We start from the raw sequence: 17537 nt of genomic DNA on the forward strand, positions 1-17537 counted from the left end.
TTTTTTTTTTTTTAAGTAAAGATGGGGTTTCACCATGTTAACCAGGCTGGTCTCAAACCTCTGAACTCAAGTGAGCTGCTCGCCTCGGCCTCCCAAAGGCATGAGCCATGGTGCGTGGCCATCAACACCTCTTACTTTATGGAAATTTTTCTGGCACTGGTATAGAACCTCACGTCGGGTCAGGTGGAGTTGAAGGGACCTCAGTGTCCCTGCAGATGGGATGAGGAAGAGCACGGAGGTGGAGTGCATGGGGCTTCAGTGTTTATTGGGGAAATGAAGCTGAAATCTTGGGTGCATGACCAGGAGATAAATGCATGAGACGGGGGTCTCACTATGCCGCCCTGGCTAAAGTGGTCTTAGATCCTCCTGCCTCTGCCCCTCCCCAGTCCTTGGTAGATGGGACTACATGTGAGTATTAACCCATGCACAGACAAGAAGAAAGTAAGAACCATTATTTGGTTCACACCGGGCCCTCAGTTAAACTTGTATTTTAGATAAACAATGTATCTGAGATGTCCTTGAACAACAAATGATTTGCTGTTTAGGTGTGGGCATCTTTGTTTTTTCCCTAATTTTAATGATGGGACTAGTCTGGGTATGGTGGCTCCTGCCTGTAATTCCAGCACTTTGGGAGGCTGAGATAGGAGGATCACCTGAGGTCAGTTGTTCGAGACCAGCCTGGCCAACATGATGAAACCTCGTCTGAACTAAAAATATAGATATTAGCCAGACGGGGTGGTGGTGCACCCCTGCAATCCCAGCTACTCAGGAGGCTGAGGCAGGAGAATAGCTTGAAGCCAGGAGGCTGAGCTTTCAGTGAGCTGAGATTGAGCCACTGCACTCCAGCCTGGGCAACAGAGTGAGACTCAGTCTCAAAAAAGTAAAAAATAGGCTGGGTGTGGGCCGGGCGCAGTGGCTCACGCCTGTAATCCCAGCACTTTGGGAGGCCGAGGCAGGTGGATCACGAGGTCAGGAGATCGAGACCATCCTGGCTAACACGGTGAAACCCTGTCTCTACTACAAATACAAAAAAAAAAAAAAATTATCCAGACGTGGTGGTGTGCGCCTGTACTCCTAGCTACTCAGAAGGCTGAGGCAGGAGAATGGCATGAGCCTGGGAGGCGGAGCTTGCAGTTAGCTGAGATCGCACCACTGCACTCCAGCCTGGGTGACAGAGGAAGACTCCGTCTCAAAAAAAAAAAAAAAAAAAAAAGGCCAGGTGTGGTGGTGCACATCTGTAATCCCAGCATTTCGGGAGGCCAAGACAGGAATTACCTGAGGTCAGGAGTTCAAGACCAACAGGGCCAACATGGCAAAACCTCATCTCTACTAAAAATACAAAAATTATCTGGGTGCAGTGGTACACATCTGTAATTCCAGCTACCCAGAGGCTGAGGCAGGAGAATAGCTTGAACCCAGGAGAAGGAGATTTCAGTGAGCTGAAATCACACCATTGCACTTCAGCCTGGGCCACAGAGCAAGACTGTGTCTCAAAAATAAATAAATAATAAAAATGACATAAAATCAATAAATAAAAATAAATACATAAATACAGGAACATCATTAATTTGGTTGTCACCTTTGTGCAGGGGCCAGGGTAATCTCTGTCATTTCAATTTTTTTTATGTGCACTGCCAAAGCAAGCACTCATGTAGGAATTATTCTTCCTGTGAGCATATAATATATGGAACTTTCTTTGAGACAGGGTCCCAAAAATATGATGTATATTTCATCATATATATAATATAATCGTATACACACAAAATACTGTTTAAATACAGAGAATACCCTGATATCACCTTGGGTATTTTTCTTTGTTTCTCTGTGTGTGTGTGTGTGTGTGTGTGTTTTATTTGTTTGGTTATTTCTGAGACAAGATCTGGCTCTATCGCCCAGGCTGGAGTGTAGTGGTGTGATCTCAACTCACTGCAATCTCCGCCCCCCACCTAAACCTGCTGAATTAGTGTCTACAGGCATGCACCACCACACCTGGCTAACTTTTGTATTTTTTGTACACATGGGGTTACACCGTGTTGCCGGGGCTGGCCTCTAACTCCTGAGCTCAGGTGATCCTCCCGCCTCAGCCCCTAAAGTGCTGGGATTAGAGGTGTGAGCCACCACACCCCAGCCAGACTTGTGTATTTCTGTTCAAATTTTATTGAGGAGTTTTTACCGCCTAGCCTGTGGTCTATCCTGGAGAATGTTTGTGTGTGCGACAATGTATATTCTTCAACATCGTAGATTCCGTTTTGGATGCTCCCATCGGGACTGTGTGTCCCTGTGCTGGAACTCGAGTGAACACTTGGCTCAAAATCCACTGCTGTTCTCTAGAGATCTGTAGGGTCCAGCCCTACTGGGCCTGTGGGTTTTTCTCTTCGTGAGCAGATAGGAGAGATTGTAGAAATAAAGACACAAGACAAAGAGAGAGAAGAAAAGGCAGCTGGGCCTGGGGGACCACTACCACCAAGACGTGGAGACCGGTAGTGGCCCCGAATGCCTGGCCGCGCCGTTATTTATTGTATACGAGGCAAAAGGGCAGGGTAAGAAGTGTGCACCTTCTCTAATGATAGGTAAGATGAGGCGAGTCACGTGTCCACCGGACAGGGGGCCCTTCCCTATTTGGTAGCTTAGGCGGAGAGAGAGAGGGGACAGCTTACGTCATTATTTCTTCTATGTATTTCTCGGAGAGATCAAAGACTTTAATACTTTCACTTATTCTGCTACTGTTATCTAGAAGGCAGAGCCAGGTGTGCAGAGCGGAACGTGAAAGTGGACCAGGAGCGTGACCGCTGAAACACAGCATCACAGGGAGACGTTTAGGCCACCAGACGGCTGCGGGCGGGCTTGCCTGATGTCAGGCTTTCCACAAGAGGTGGTGGAGCAGAGTCTTCTCTAACTCCCCTGGAGAAAGGGAGACTCCCTTTCCGGGTCTGCTAAGTAAGGGGCGCCTTCCCAGGCACTGGCGCTACCGCTATGCTAGGTAACAGGTGCCTTCCCACTGGTGTTACCGCCAGACCAGGGAGCCCTCTAGTGGCCGTGTCCGGGCATGACAGAGGGCTCACACTCTTGTCTTCTGGTCGCTTCTCACCGTGTCCCTTCAGCTCCTATCTCTGTATGGCCTGGTTTTCCCTAGGTTATGATTGTAGAACAAAGATTATTATAATATTGGAATAAAGAGTAATGCTACAAACTAATGATTAATAATATTCATATATAATCATATCTATAATCTATTTCTAGTATAACTATTCTTATTCTATGTCTTTTCTTTGTTATACTGGAACGGCTTGTGGTGAGTTTCTTTATTATACTGGAACAGCTTGTGCCTTCGGGCTCTTGCCTCGGCACCTGGTTGGCTTGCCACCCACAGAAATCCTGCCCGTTTCTCTTGGTTAAATATAATGTATTTCTAGTAGGCATTGCTTCTTCTTTCCAGAGACAAAACTCAGGAGGATTGTGCTATGATAAACAAGGCTAACCTGCTGATTCTCTGAAGCAAGGAACTGGAGATGGTCCTTCTAAGGGTTTATATTCTGGATTCCAGGAAACATGCAAACAGGACCCATAAATGCATCTTTATTTTGGTGCCCATTTTGACCTGGTCAAGAGAATTCCAACAAAAAATCCATGGTGTTGGAGCAAGATCTCAGGCTGTGGCCATCTAGAGGTAAGAAGCACTTTCTGTTGTCTTAAAGAAAAAGTGCTTTTTTTTTTTTTTTTTTTTTTGAGACGATGTCTTGCTCTGTGGCCCAGGCTGGAATGCAGTGGCGTGATCTTGGCTCACTGCAAGCTCCGCCTCCCAGGTTCACGCCATTCTCCTGCCTCAGCCTCCTGTGTAGCTGGGACTACAGGCGCCCGCCACCAAGCCCGGCTAATTTTTTGTATTTTTAGTAGAGATGGGATTTCATCTTGTTAGGCAGGATGGTCTCGATCTCCTGACCTCATGATCCACCCACCTCGGCCTCCCAAAGTGCTGGGATTACAGGCGTGAGCCACCACGCCCGCCCAGAAAGTGCTTTCTTTCAGAGGGTTACGGTTTGAGAAAAGCAGCATTGAAGTTGACGCTGATCTTGGTAATACATTTGCAGAGCATGCTTATGGTCAGACGTGGATGATGGTGGGGTTTTGTTTTTTATCTGAGACAGGGTGTCTCTGTTGCCCGGGCTGGAGTGCAGTGGCACATCCAACCTAGATCTCTTGGGCTCAAGTGGTCCTGTTTTTGAAACAGTCTCACTCTGTTACCCTGGCTGGAGTTCAGTGGCAGGAACTTGGCTCACTGCAATCTCTGTCTCCTGGGTTCAAGCAATTCTCCGGCCTCAGCCTCCTGAGCAGGGTTACAGGCATGTGCCACCACGCCCGGCTAATTTTTGCATTTTTTAACTGATTTATTTGTTTGTTTTTGAGACAGAGTCTCACTCTGTTGCCCAGGCTGTAGTGCAGTGGTGTGATCTCAGCTCACTGCAACCTCCACCTCCCATGTCAGCCTCCTGAATACCTGTCTCCAGGAATGCACCCCCACACCTGGCTAACTTTTGTGTTTTTTGTACAGATGAGGTTTCACCATGTTGCCCAGGCTGGCCTCGAACCCCTGAGCTCAAGTGACCCTCCCACCTGGGCCTCCTAAACTGCTGTGATTAATGGTGTGAGCCACCGTGCCACACCCTTACTTGTTTGTTTCTGCTCAAATTGTATTGAGGAGCTTTTACATCCTAGTCTGTGGTCTATCCTGGAGGATGTTTGTGTATATAACAATGTACATTTTCAACATTTTAGATTCCATTTTGGATGCTCCCATCGGGACTGTGTGTCCCTGTGCTGGAACTCGAGTGAACACTTGGCTCAAAATCCATTGCTGTTCTCTAGAAATCCTGCCCTATTCTCTTGGTGAAATATAAGGTATGTGCAGTAGGCATTGATTTTTCTTTCTGGAGACAAAACTCAGGAGGGTTGCCCCTGCATGAACAAGGCTAACCTGCTGAGCCTTTGAAGCAAGGAACTGGAGATGGTTTTTTAGGGGTTTATGTTCTGGATTCCAGAAAACATGCAAACAGGGCCAATACATGCATCTTTATTTTTGTGTCCATTTTAACCTGGTCAACGAAAATTTCAACAAAAAACCCAGAGTCCTGGAGCAAGAAGATCTCATGCTGTGACCCTCCAAAGGGAAGAACTTTCTGTTGTCTAAAAGAAAAGAACGCACTTCCCTTTAGAGTGTTACCGTGTGAGAAAAGCAACGTTGAAGCTGATGCTGATCTTTGTAATAACTTGCAGAGGCTGCTTATCATCAGACTTGGACGACGGTGTAGTTCTGTTTTGGTTTTGAATTTTTTGTTTGTTTGTTTTGTTTTGCTTTTGAGATGGAGGCTCGCTCTGTCGCCCAGGCTGGAGTGCAGTGACGCGATCTCAGCTCACTGCAACCTCCGCCTCCCAGGTTCACGCCATTCTTCTGCCTCAGCCTCTCGAGTAGCTGGGACTACAGGCGCCTGCCACCACGCCTGGCTAATTTTTTGTATTTTTAGTAGACACAGAGTTTCACTGTGTTAGCTAGGATGGTCTTGATCTCCTGACCTTGTGATCCACCCGCCTCGGCCTCCCAAAGTGCTGGGATTACAGGCGTGAACTACCGCGCCCAGCCTTAATTTTTGTATTTTTAGTAGAGACAGGAGGCCGAGCTTTCAATGAGCTGAGTTCACGCCGCTGCACTCCAGCCTGGGCAACAGAGTGAGACTCCATCTCAAAAAAATAAAAATAGGCCGGGCATGGTGGCGCATGCCTGTAATCCCAGCCCTTTGGGAGGCCGAGACAGGTGGATCACCTGAGGTCAGGAGTTAAAGGCTGGCTGGGCCAACAAGGCAAAACCTCGACTCTACTAAAAATACAAAATTACACTTGTAATCTTAGCTGCTTGGGGGGCTGTGGCAGAAGAACCTCTTGACCCAGGAAGAGGAGATTGCAGTAAGACGAAATCATACCATTGCACTCTAGCCTGGGCGACAGAGCGAGATTCTGTCTCAAAAAATAAATAAGTAGGGCAGACAGGGTGGCTCACGTCTGTAATCCCAGCACTTTGGGAGGCCAAGGCGGGTGAATCACAAGGTCAGGAATTCGAGACCAGCCTGGCCAACATGGCGAAACCCCATCTCTACTAAAAATACAAAAAAGTAGCTGGGCATGGTGGCTGGCACCTGTAGTCCCAGCTACTTGGGAGGCTGAGGCAGGAGAATCGTGTGAACCCGGGAAGCGGAGGTTGCAGTGAGCCGAGATTGCGCCATTGCACTCCAGCCTGGGCGACAGTGCAAGACTCTGTATCAAAAATAAGTAAATAAATAAAATAAAAGTAAAAAGAATTAAATAGATAAATATGGTACCATTATGAATCTGAGTGTCACCTTTGTGCAGGGGTCGTGGTAATCTGTGTTATTTCAATTTTTTTATGCGTATTGCCAAAGCAAGCACGTATGCGTAGGAATTATACTTCCTGTGAGAATACAATATATGGAGCTTTCTTTTTTGTTTTTTTCTGTTTGTTTGTTTGTTTTTTGAGACACAGTTTCACTCTTGTTGCCCAGGCTGGAGTGCAATGTCACGATCTCAGCTCACGGCAACCTCTGCCTCCTGGGTTCAAGCGATTCTCCTGCCTCAGCCTCCCAAGTAGCTGGGATTGCTTGCATGTGCCACCACGCCTAGCTAATTTTTTGTATTTAGAGTAGAGATGGGGTTTCTCCATGTTGGTCAGGCTGGTCTCGAACTCCTGACCTCAGATGATCCATCCACCTCAGCCTCCCAAAGTGCTGGGATTACAGATGTGAGCCACCATGCCCGGCCATCGTATATTTTTATATATGTAATATCACATACACACAAAATACTCTTTTATGCACAGAGAATAGTCTTATATCACTTTGGGTATTTGTGTGTGTGTGTGTGTGTGTGTGTGTGTGTGTGTGTGTGTGTGTTTGGTTGGTTATTTTTGAGACAAGGTCTGGCTCTGTCATCCAGGCTGGAGTGTAGTGGTGTGATCTCAGCTCACTGCAACCTCCACCCCCGACCTAAGCCTGCTGAATTAGTGTCTACAGGCATGCACCACCACACCTGGCTCACTTTTGTATTTTTTGTACACATGGGGTTTCACGATGTTGCTGGGGCTGGTCTCGAACTCCTGAGCTTAGGTGATCCTCCCATCATGGCCTCCTAAAGTGCTGGAATTAGAGGTGTGAGCCGCCACGCCCCACCTGTACTTGTGTATCTCTGTTCAAATGTTACTAAGGAGCATTTACAGCGTAACCTGTGATCTATCCTGGAGAATGTTTGTGTGTGAGACAATGTATATTCTTCAACATCTTAGATTGCAGTTTGGATGCTCCTGTCAGGACTGTGTGTCCCTGTGCTGGAACTCAAGTGAACACTTGACTCTCCATCCATTGCTGTTGTCTAGAAATCCAGCCCAATTCTCTTGGTTAAATATGAGGTATGTGTAGTAGGCATTGCTTTTTCTTTCTGGAGACAAAGCTCAGGAGGATTGCCCCTTGATAAACAAAGCTAACCTGCTGATTCTTTGAAGCAAGGAACTGGAGATGGTCCTTTTAGGGGTTTATATTCTGGATTCCAGAAAACATGCAAACAGGACCAATAAATGCGTGCTTATTTTTGTGTCCGTTTTAACCTGGTCAAGGAAAATTCCAACAAAAAATCCACGGTGCTGGAGCAAGAAGATCTCAGGCTGTGTCCCTCTAGAGGGAAGCGCTTTCTGTTGTCTGAAAGAAAAGAAAATGGTTCCCTTTAGAGTGTTACGCTTTGAGAAAAGCATCGCTGATCTTGGTAACACATTTGCAGAGAACGCTTATAATCAGACGTGGATGATGTTGAAGTTTTGCATTTGTTTTGTTTTGTTTTTTTTTCCTAGATAGGGTGTCTGCTGCCCAAACTGGAGTGCGGTGGCACTTCCAACCTAGATCTCTTGGGTTTAAGTGGCCCTCTATTTTGGGATAGAGTCTTGCTCTGTGGCCCTGGCTGGAGTGCAGTGTCAGGAACTCTGTTCACTGCGACCTCTGCCTCCTAGGTTCAAGTGATTCTCTTGCCTCAGCCTCCTGAGCAGCTGGGATTACGGGCATGTGCCACCATGCCTGGCTAATTTTTGTATTTTTTATTATTTATTTATTTATTTATTTTTGAGACAGAGTCTCGCTCTGTCACCCAGGCTGAAGTGCAGTGGTGCAATCTTGGCTCACCGCAACCTCTACCTCCCACCTCAGCCTCCTGAATAGCTGTCTCCAGGCGTGCACCACCACACCTGGCTAACTTCTGTATTTGTTTTACAGACATGGTTTCACCATGTTGCCCAGGCTCATCTTGAACTCCTGAGCTCAAGTGATCCTCCCGCCTCAGCCTCCTAAAGTGCTGTGATTGAAGTGTGAGCCACCGTGTCCCACCAGTACTTGTGTGTTTCCGTTCAAATTTTATTGAGGAGCTTTTACAGCATAGCCTGTGGTCTCTCCGGGAGAATGTTTTTGTTTACGACAATGTATATTCTTCAACATCGTAGATTCCATTTCGGATGCCCCCATGAGGACTGTGTGTCCCTGTACTGGAACTCAAGTGAACACTTAGCTCAAAATCCATTGCTGTTCTCTAGAAATCCAGCCCAATTCTCTTGGTTAAAGGTAAGGTATGTGTCGTAGGCATTGCTTTTTCTCTTTGGGAACAAACCTCAGGAGGATTGCCCCTTGATGAACAAGGTTAACCTGTTGATTCTTTGAGGGAAGGAACTGGAGATGGTCCTTTTAGGGGTTTATGTCCTGGATTCTAGAAAACACACAAACCAGACAAATAAATGCATCTTTATTTTTGTGTCTATTTTAACCTCGTCAAGGAAATTCCCACAAAAAATCCACAGGGCCGGAGCAAGAAGATCTCAGGCTGTGACACTCTAGAGGGAAGCGCTTTCTGTTTTCTGAAAAAGAAAGTGCATCCTTTTAGAGTGTTACTGTTTGAGAAAAGCAACGTTGAAGCTGATGTTGATCTTGGTAATAAATTTGCAGCGAATGCTTATAATCAGACTTGGATGATGTTGGGCTTCTGAGTTTTTTTTGTTTTGTTTAGTTTAGTTTTGGGGTTTTTTGGTTTTTTGGTTTTTTTTTTTTTTTTTTTTTTTTTTTTTTTTGAGGCCGAGTCTTGCTCTTTCGCCCAGGCTGGAGTGCAGTGGCGCTATCTCGGCTCACTGCAAGTTCTGCCTCCCGGGTTCACGCCATTCTCCTGCCTCAGCCTCCTGTGTAGCTGGGACTACAGGCGCCCGCCAGCACACCCGGCTAATTCTTTGTATTTTTAGTAGAGACTGGGTTTCACCGTGTTAGCCAGGATGGTCTCGATCTCCTGACCTCGTGATCCACCCGCCTCAGCCTCCCAAAGTGCTGGGATTACAGGCGTGAGCCACCGCGTCCAGCCTTGTTATTGTTTTTGAGACAGAGTCTTGTTCTGTGGCCCAGGCTGGAGCGCAGTGGCGTGATCTCGGCTCACTGCAACCTCCATCTCCCAGGCTCAAGCAATTCTCCTGCCTCAGCCTCCTGAGTAGCTGGGATTACAGGCCTGTGCCACCATGCCTGGCTAATTATTTGTATTTTTAATAGAGACAGGGTTTGCACCATGTTGGCCAGGCTGGTCTCGAACTCCTGACCTCAGGTAATCCGCCCACGTCGATCTCCCAAAGTGCTGGGATTACAACCGTGAGCCACTGCACCCGGCCTGTTTTTCTCTACCACAGGGTGTCTGTTGCCCAGGCTGGAGTGCGGTGGCATTTTTAACATGGATCTCTTGGGCTCGAGTGGTCCTTTTTTTTGGTTCAGTCTTGCTTTGTGACCCAGGCTGGAGGGCAGTGGCAGAAACTCTGCTCACTGCAACCTCCGCCTCCTAGGTTCAAGCCATTCTCCTGACTCAGCCTCCTGAGCAGCTGGGATTACAGGCGTGAGCCACCACACCCAACTAATTTTTGTATTTTTATTTATTTGTTTATTTATTTATTTATTGTTGAGACGGACTCTTGCTGTGTCTCCCAGGCTGGAGTGCAGTGGCGCGATCGTGGCTTACTGCAACCTCCTACTCCTTGGTTCAACCAATTCTCCTGCCTCAGCCTCCTGAGAAGGTAGGATTACAGGCATGCACCACCATGCCTGGCTAATTTAGATTCCATTTTGGATGCTCCCATCGGGACTGTGTCCCTGTACTGGAACGCATGTGAACACTTGGTTCAAAATCCATTGCTTTTCTCTAGACATCCTGCTCAGTTCTCGGTAAAGATAAGGTATGTGTAGTAGGCATTGCTTTTTCTCTTTAGAGAGAAAACACAGGAGGGTTGCCCCTTGGTGAACAAGGCTAACTTGCGGATTCTTTGAAGCAAGGAACTGGAGATGGTCCTTTTAGGGGTTTATGTTCTGGATTCCAGAAAACATGCAAACAGGGCCAATAAATGCATCTTTACTTTTGTGTCCATTTTAACCCGGTGAAGGAAAATTCCAACAAGAAACCCAGAGTGCTGGAGCAGGAAGATCTCAAGCTGTGACTCTGCAAAGGGAAGCCCTTTCTGCTGTCTAAAAGAAAAGAAAGTGCTTCCCTTTGGTGAATTACGGTTTGAGAAAAGCAGCGTTGAAGTTGATGCTGATCTCGGTAATACATTTGCAGAGCATGCTTATCACACTTGGACGGTGGCGGGGTTCTGTTTTGGTTTTGCTTTTTTATTCTAAGACAGGGTCTGTGTTGCCCATGCTGGAGTGCGGTGGCACATCCCACCTAGGTCTCTTGGATTCACATGGTCCTTTTTGGGGGCAGAGTCTCTCTATCACCGAGGCTGGAGTGCAGTGACGCCATCTTGGCTCACTACAACCTCCGCCTCCCGGGTTCAAGCAAGTCTCCTGCTTCAGCCTCCCAAGTAGCTGAGATTTACAGGTGCCCATCCCCACACCTGGATAATATTTGGTTTTATTTATGTATTTATTTATTTATTTTTAAGATGGAGTCTCACTGTCACCCAGGCTGGAGGGCAGTGGCAAGATCTCGGCTCACTGTCACCTGCGCTTCCCGGGTTCAAGTAATGCTTCTGCCTTAGCCTCCTGAGTAGCTGGAATTACAGAAGTACGCCACCACACCTGGCTACTTTTTATATTTCATTTTTAATAGAGACTGGATTTCACCATGTTGGCTAGTATGATATGTATTTTGTCATATATTCTTATATATATAATCATATACGCACAAAATACTCTTCTGCACATGAAGAGTATTCTTATATCGCTTTGGGTTTTTTTGTTTGTGTGTTTGTTTTGTGTTTGTTTCTTTGTTTTTGAGACAACGTCTGGCTCTGCTGCTCAGGCCAAAGTGTAGAATTGCAATCTCAGCTCACTGCAACCTCCACCTCCCACCTAAGTCCCCTGAATTAGTGTCTACAGGCATGCACCACCACACCTGGCTCACTTTTTTTTCTGAGAAGGAATTTTGCTTTTGTTGCTCAGGCTGGAGTGCAATGGGGTGATTTCAGCTCACTGCAACCTCTGACTCCCGGCTTCAAGCAATTCTCCTGCCTCAGCCTCCCAAGTAGCTGGGATTACAGGCATGCACCACCACACCTGGCTAATTTTGTATTTTTAGTAGAGATGGGTTTCACCTTCTTTCTCAGGCTGGTCTTGAACTCCTGACCTCAAGTGATCCACCTGCCTCGACCTCCCAAAGTGCTAGGATTACAGGCGAGAGACATTGCTCCTGGCCACCTAACTTTTGTAGTCTTTTTTACAGACAGGGCTTCACCATATTGCCCAAGCTGGTCTCCAACTTCTGAGCTCAAGTGATCCTCCTGTCTCGGCCACTGTCCCTCACCCAAACTTGTGTATTTCTTTTCTTTTCTTTTCTTTTTTGAGATGGAGTCTGGCTCTGTCACCCAGGCTGGAGTGCAGTGGCACGATCTCGGCTCACTGCAAGCTCCGCCTCCCCAGTTCATGATGTATTTCTGCCTCAGCCTCCCAAGTAGCTGGCACTACAGGCACCCGCCACCGCGCCTGGCTAATTTTTTGTATTTTTAGTGAAGACGGGTTTCACCATGTTAGCCAGGATGGTCTTGATCTCCTGACCTCGTGATCTGCCTGCCTTGGCCTCCCAAAGTGCTGGGATTACAGGCTTGAGCCACCGCACCCAGCTTTTTTGTTTTTCTGTTTTGTTTTTTTGAGATGGGGTCTCGCTCTGTCACCCAGGCTGGAGTGCAACGGCATGATCTCGGCTCACGGCAACCTCCCCCTCCCACATTCGGGTGATTCTACTGCCTCAGCCTCCCAAGTAGCTGGGATTACAGGTGCCCACCACCGAGCCTGGCTAATTTTTTGTATTTTTAGTAGAGATGGGGTTTCGCCAAGGTGGCCAGGCTCGTCTCAAACTGACCTCATGATCTACCGGCCTTGGCCTACCAAAGTGCTGGGATTACAGGCATGAGCCACTGTGCCCAGCTTCTGTATTTCTGTTCAAATTTTATTGAGGATTTTTTATGTCCTAGCCTGTGGTCTATCCTGGAGGATGTTTGTGTGTGAGACAATGTATATTCGTCAACATCTTAGATTCCATTCTGATTGCTTCCGTAGAAACTGTGTGTCCCTGTGCTGGAACTCCGGTGAACACCTGGCTCAATATCCATTCCTCTTCTCTAGAAATCCAGCCCAGTTCTCTTGGTTAAATATAAGATATGTGTAGCAGGCATTGCTTTTTCTTTCCAGAGACAAAACTCAGGAGGATTGCCCCTTGATGAACAAAGCTAACCTGCTGATTCTTTGAAGCAAGTAACCGGAGATCCTCCTTTTAGAGGTTTATATTCTGGATTCCAGAAAACATGCAAACAGGGCCAATAAATGCATCTTTATGTTTTTGTCCATTTTAACTTGATCTAGGAAAATTCCAACAAAAAACCCACGGTGCTGGAGCAAGATCTCAGGCTGTGACCTTCTCGAGGAAAGAAGCACTTTCTGTTGTCTGAAAGAAAAGAAAGTGCTTCCTTTCAGAGGGTTACGGTTTGAGAAAAGCAACGTTGAAGTTGACGCTGATCTTGGTAATACATTTGCAGAGCGTGCTGATCATCAGACGTGGATAGTGGTGGGGTTTTGTTTTTTATCTAAGACAGGATGTCTGTTCCCCAGGCTGGAGTGCGGTGGCACTTCCAACTTAGATCTCTTGGGTTCAAGTGGCCCTCTTTTTGGGACAGAGTCTCACTCTGTGGCCCTGGCTGGAGTGCAGTGGCAGGAACTTGGCTCACTGCAATCTCTGCCTCCTGGGTTCAAGCAATTCTCCTGCCTCAGCCTCCGGAGCAGCTGGGGTTACAGGCTGTGCCACCACGCCCAGCTAACTTTTGCATTTTTATTATTGATTTATTGATTTATTTTTGAGACAGGGTCTGGCTCTGTCACCCAGGCTATAGGGCAGTGGTGCGATCTTGGCTCACTGCAACCTCCACCTCCCACCTCAGCTTCCTGAATACCTGTCTCCAGGCATGCACCACCACACCTGGCTAACTTTTGTGTTTTTTGTACAGATGAGGTTTCACCATGTTGCCCAGGCTGGTCTCGGACCCCTGAGCTCAATTGCTCCTCCCGCCTGGGCCTCCTAAACTGCTGTGATTAATGATGTGAGCCACCGTGCCCTACTCTTACTTGTGTGTTTCTGCTCAAATTTTATGGAGGAGCTTTTACATACCAGCCTGTGGTCTATCCTGGAGAATGTTTGTGTGTGTGACAATGTATATTCTTCAACATTTTAGATTCCATTTGGATACTCCCATCCGGACTGTGTGCCCCTGTCCTGGAACTCAAGTGAACACTTGGCTCAACGTCCATTGCTGTTCTCATGAATTCCAGGCCAGTTATCTTGGTTAAAGACAAGGTATGTGGGCTGGGCGTGGTGGCTCATGCCTGTAATCCCAGCACTTTGGGAGACTGAGGTGGGAGGATCATGAGGTCAGGAGTTCGAGACAAGCCTGACCAACACGGTGAAACCCATCTCTACTAAAAATACAAAAATTAGCTGGGCGTGGTAGCTCCACCAGTAATCTCAGCTACTTGGGAGGTTGAGGCAGGAGAATTGCTTGAACCCAGGAAGCAGAGGTTGCAGTGAGCTGAGATCGTGCCACTGCACTCCAGCCTGGGTGACAGAGTAAGACTTCATCTCAAAAAATAAAAAATAAAAAGGTATGTGTAGTAGGCATTGCTTTTTCTCTTTGTAGATAACTCAGGAGGACTGCCTCTTGAACAAGGCTAACCTGCTGAGCCTTTGAAGCAAGGAACTGGAGATGGTCCTTTTAGGGGGTTATGTTCTGGATTCCAGAAAACATGCAAACAGGGACAATGAATGCATCTTTATTTTTGTGTCCATTTTAACCTGGTCAAGGAAAATTTCAACAAGAAACCCAGAGTGCTGGAGCAAGAAGATCTCATGCTGTGAGTCTGCAAAGGGAAGCCCTTTCTGTTGTCTGAAAGAAAAGAAATCGCTTCCCTTTGGAGTGTTACGGTTTGAGAAAAGCAGCGTTGAAGTTGATGCTGATCTCGGTAATACATTTGCAGAGCATGCTTATCACACTTGGACGGTGGCGGGGTTCTGTTTTGGTTTTGCTTTTTTATTCTAAGACAGGGTCTGTGTTGCCCATGCTGGAGTGCGGTGGCACATCCCACCTAGGTCTCTTGGATTTAAATGGTCCTTTTTGGGGGCCAGAGTCTCTCTCTGTCACCGAGGCTGAAGTGCAGTGATCCCATCTTGGCTCACTACAACCTCCACCTCCCGGGTTCAAGCGATTCTCCTGCTTCAGCTTCCCAAGTAGCTGAGATTTACAGGTGCCCATCACCACACCTGGATAATATTTGGGTTTATTTATTTATTTATTTATTTTTAAGATGGAGTCTCACCGTCACCCAGGCTGTAGTTCAGTGGCTTGATCTCGGCTTACTGCAATGTATGCCACCCAGGATCAAGTGATTCTCCTGCCCCAGACTCCTGAGTAGCTGGAATTACAGGCACCTGCCACTACACCCGGCTACTTTTTGATTTTTTTTTTTTTTTAAGTAAAGATGGGCTTTCACCATGTTGGCCAGGCTGGTCTCAAACCCCTGACCTCAAGTCAGCTGCTTGCCTCAGCCTCCCAAAGTGCTGAGAATACAAACATGAGCCACTGCGTGGCCATCAACACCTCTTACTTTATGGAAATTTTTCTGGCACTGGTATAGAACCTCACGTGGGGTCAGGTGGAGTTGAGGGGACCTCAGTGTCCCTTGCAGATGGGATGTGCACTGCTCAGCAAGAGCACAGAGGTGGAGTGCATGGGCTTCAGTGTTTATTGGGGAAATGAAGCTAAAATCTTGGGTGCATGACCAGGAGATAAATGCATGAGACGGGGGTCTCACTATGCCACCCAGGCTGAAGTGGGCTTAGATCCTCCTGCCTCTGCCCCTCCCCAGTCCTTGGTAGATGGGACTACATGTGAATATTAACCCATGCACAGACAAGAAGAAAGTAAGGACTCTTCTTTGGTTCACACCCTACCCCCAGTTAAACATGTATTTTAGATAAACAATGTATTTGAAATGTACTTGAACAACAAATGATTTGCTGTTTAGGTGTGGGCATCTTTTTTTTTTTCCTAACTTTAAATATGGGACTAGTCCAGGTACGGTGGCTCATGCCTGTAATTCCAGCACTTTGGGAGGCCGAGACAGGAGGATCACCTGAGGTCAGTTGTTCGAGACCAGCCTGGCCAACATGGTGAAACCTCGTCTGTACTAAAAATAAAAAAATTAGTGAGACGTGGTCTTGGTGCATGCCTGTAATCTCAGCTACTCGGGTGGATGAGGCAGGAGAATTGCTTGAGGCTGGGAGGCTGAGCTTTCAGTGAGCTGAGATCAAGCCTCTGCACTCCAGCCTGGGCAACAGAGTGAGACTGAGTCTCAAAAAAAGTAACAAATCAGCCGGGTGCGGTGGCAAACACTTGTAATCCCAGCACTTTGGGAGGCCGAGACAGGAGGATCACCTGAGGTCATGTTCAAGACTAACAGGGCCAAAATAGCAAAACCTCATCTCTACTAAAAATACAAAAATTAGCTGGGTGCAGTGGTGTATATCTGTATTTCCAGCTACTTGGAGGCTAAGGCAGGAGAATCGCTTGAACCCAGGAGGAAGAGATTTCAGTGAGCTGAAGCCATGCCATTGCACTCCAGCCTGGGCCACAGAGCAAGATTCCATCTCAAAAATAAAATAAATAATAAAAATGAAATTAAATAGATAAAAATAAATAGATAAATATGAGACCATCATGAATTTGGATGTCACTTTTGTGCAGGGGCCAGGGTAATCTCTGTCACTGCAATTTTTTTTATGTGCACTGCCAAAGCAAGCACTCAGGTGTAGGAATTATTCTTCCTGTGAGCATATAATATATGGAACTTTGAGACAGAGTCTCAAAAATATATAATGTATATTTTATCATATGTTCTTTATATATAAAATATCATATAGACACAAAATACTGTTCTAAATACAGAGAATACTCTGATATCAACTTGGGCATTTTTTGTTTCTGTGTGTGTGTGTTTTATTTGTTTGGTTGGTTATTTTTGAGACAAGGTCTAGCTCTGTCACCCAGGCTGGAGTGTAGTGGTGCGTTCTCGGCTCACTGCAACCTCCGCCTCCCACCTAAGCCTGCTGCGTTAGTGTCTACAGGCATGCACCACCACACCCAGCTCACTTTTGTATTTTTTGTACACATGGGGTTACACCATGTTGCCGGGGCTGGTCTCGAACTCCTGAGCTCAGGTGATTCTCCTGTCTTGGCCTACTAAAGTGCTGGGATTAGAGGTGTGAGCCACCGTGCCCCATCGGCACTTGTGTATTTAGGTTCAAATTTTGAAGAGTTTTTATGACCAAGCCTGTGGTCTATCCTAGAGAATGTTTGTGTGTTTGACAATGTATATCCTTCGACATCGTAGACTCGATTTTGGGTGCTCCCATTGGGACTGTGTGTCCCTATACTGGAACTTGAGTGAACACTTGGCTCATAATCCATTGCTCTTCTCTAGAAATTCAGCCCAATTCTCTTGGTTAAATATAAGGTATGTGTAGTAGGCATTGCTTTTTCTTTCCAGAGACAAAACTCAGGAGGATTGCCCCTTGATGAACAAGGCTAACTTGCTGATTCTTTGAAGCAAACAACTTGAGATGGTCCTTTTAGAGGTTTATGTTCTGGATTCCAGAAAACACGCAAACAGGGCCAATAAATGCATCTTTATGTTTTCGTCCATTTTAACTTGATCTAGGAAAATTCCAAAAAAAAAAAAAAACCCACGGTGCTGGAGCAAGAAGATCTCAGGCTGTGACCTTCTCGAGGAAAGAAGCACTTTCTGTTGTCTGAAAGAAAAGAAAGTGCTTCCTTCCAGAGGGTTACGGTTTGAGAAAAGCAATGTCGAAGTTGACGCTGATCTTGGTAACACATTTGCAGAGCGTGCTGATCATCAGACATGGATAATGGTGGGGTTTTG

The 17537-nt window shown here is 46.6% G+C and overlaps 7 non-coding genes and 1 pseudogene across 7 annotated transcripts; 7 read left to right on the forward strand and 1 right to left on the reverse strand.

The window, feature by feature from the left end:
* Positions 1 to 5132: 5132 nt before the first annotated feature.
* MIR521 (microRNA mir-521) lies at positions 5133 to 5242 on the forward strand. The gene has a single exon (NR_128593.1). It is a non-coding gene; the product is annotated as a microRNA mir-521 (primary transcript).
* Positions 5243 to 6355: 1113 nt separating this feature from the next.
* LOC115931678 (uncharacterized) lies at positions 6356 to 6456 on the reverse strand (annotated as a pseudogene).
* A 1243-nt stretch (positions 6457 to 7699) lies between these two features.
* On the forward strand, positions 7700 to 7806 carry MIR522 (microRNA mir-522). The gene has a single exon (NR_128594.1). It is a non-coding gene; the product is annotated as a microRNA mir-522 (primary transcript).
* A 1094-nt stretch (positions 7807 to 8900) lies between these two features.
* MIR519A-1 (microRNA mir-519a-1) lies at positions 8901 to 9008 on the forward strand. The gene has a single exon (NR_128595.1). It is a non-coding gene; the product is annotated as a microRNA mir-519a-1 (primary transcript).
* Positions 9009 to 10533: 1525 nt separating this feature from the next.
* Positions 10534 to 10641, forward strand: MIR1283-2 (microRNA mir-1283-2). Its single transcript, NR_128596.1, has one exon. It is a non-coding gene; the product is annotated as a microRNA mir-1283-2 (primary transcript).
* Positions 10642 to 12938: 2297 nt separating this feature from the next.
* On the forward strand, positions 12939 to 13048 carry MIR516A-1 (microRNA mir-516a-1). The gene has a single exon (NR_128597.1). It is a non-coding gene; the product is annotated as a microRNA mir-516a-1 (primary transcript).
* Positions 13049 to 14430: 1382 nt separating this feature from the next.
* Positions 14431 to 14549, forward strand: MIR1283-3 (microRNA mir-1283-3). Its single transcript, NR_128598.1, has one exon. It is a non-coding gene; the product is annotated as a microRNA mir-1283-3 (primary transcript).
* A 2799-nt stretch (positions 14550 to 17348) lies between these two features.
* Positions 17349 to 17458, forward strand: MIR516A-2 (microRNA mir-516a-2). The gene has a single exon (NR_128599.1). It is a non-coding gene; the product is annotated as a microRNA mir-516a-2 (primary transcript).
* The last annotated feature ends 79 nt before the right edge of the window (positions 17459 to 17537 follow it).

The sequence above is a fragment of the Gorilla gorilla genome, chromosome 20, assembly GCF_029281585.2.
Source record: "Gorilla gorilla gorilla isolate KB3781 chromosome 20, NHGRI_mGorGor1-v2.1_pri, whole genome shotgun sequence".
Taxonomy (NCBI): Eukaryota; Metazoa; Chordata; class Mammalia; order Primates; family Hominidae; genus Gorilla; species Gorilla gorilla.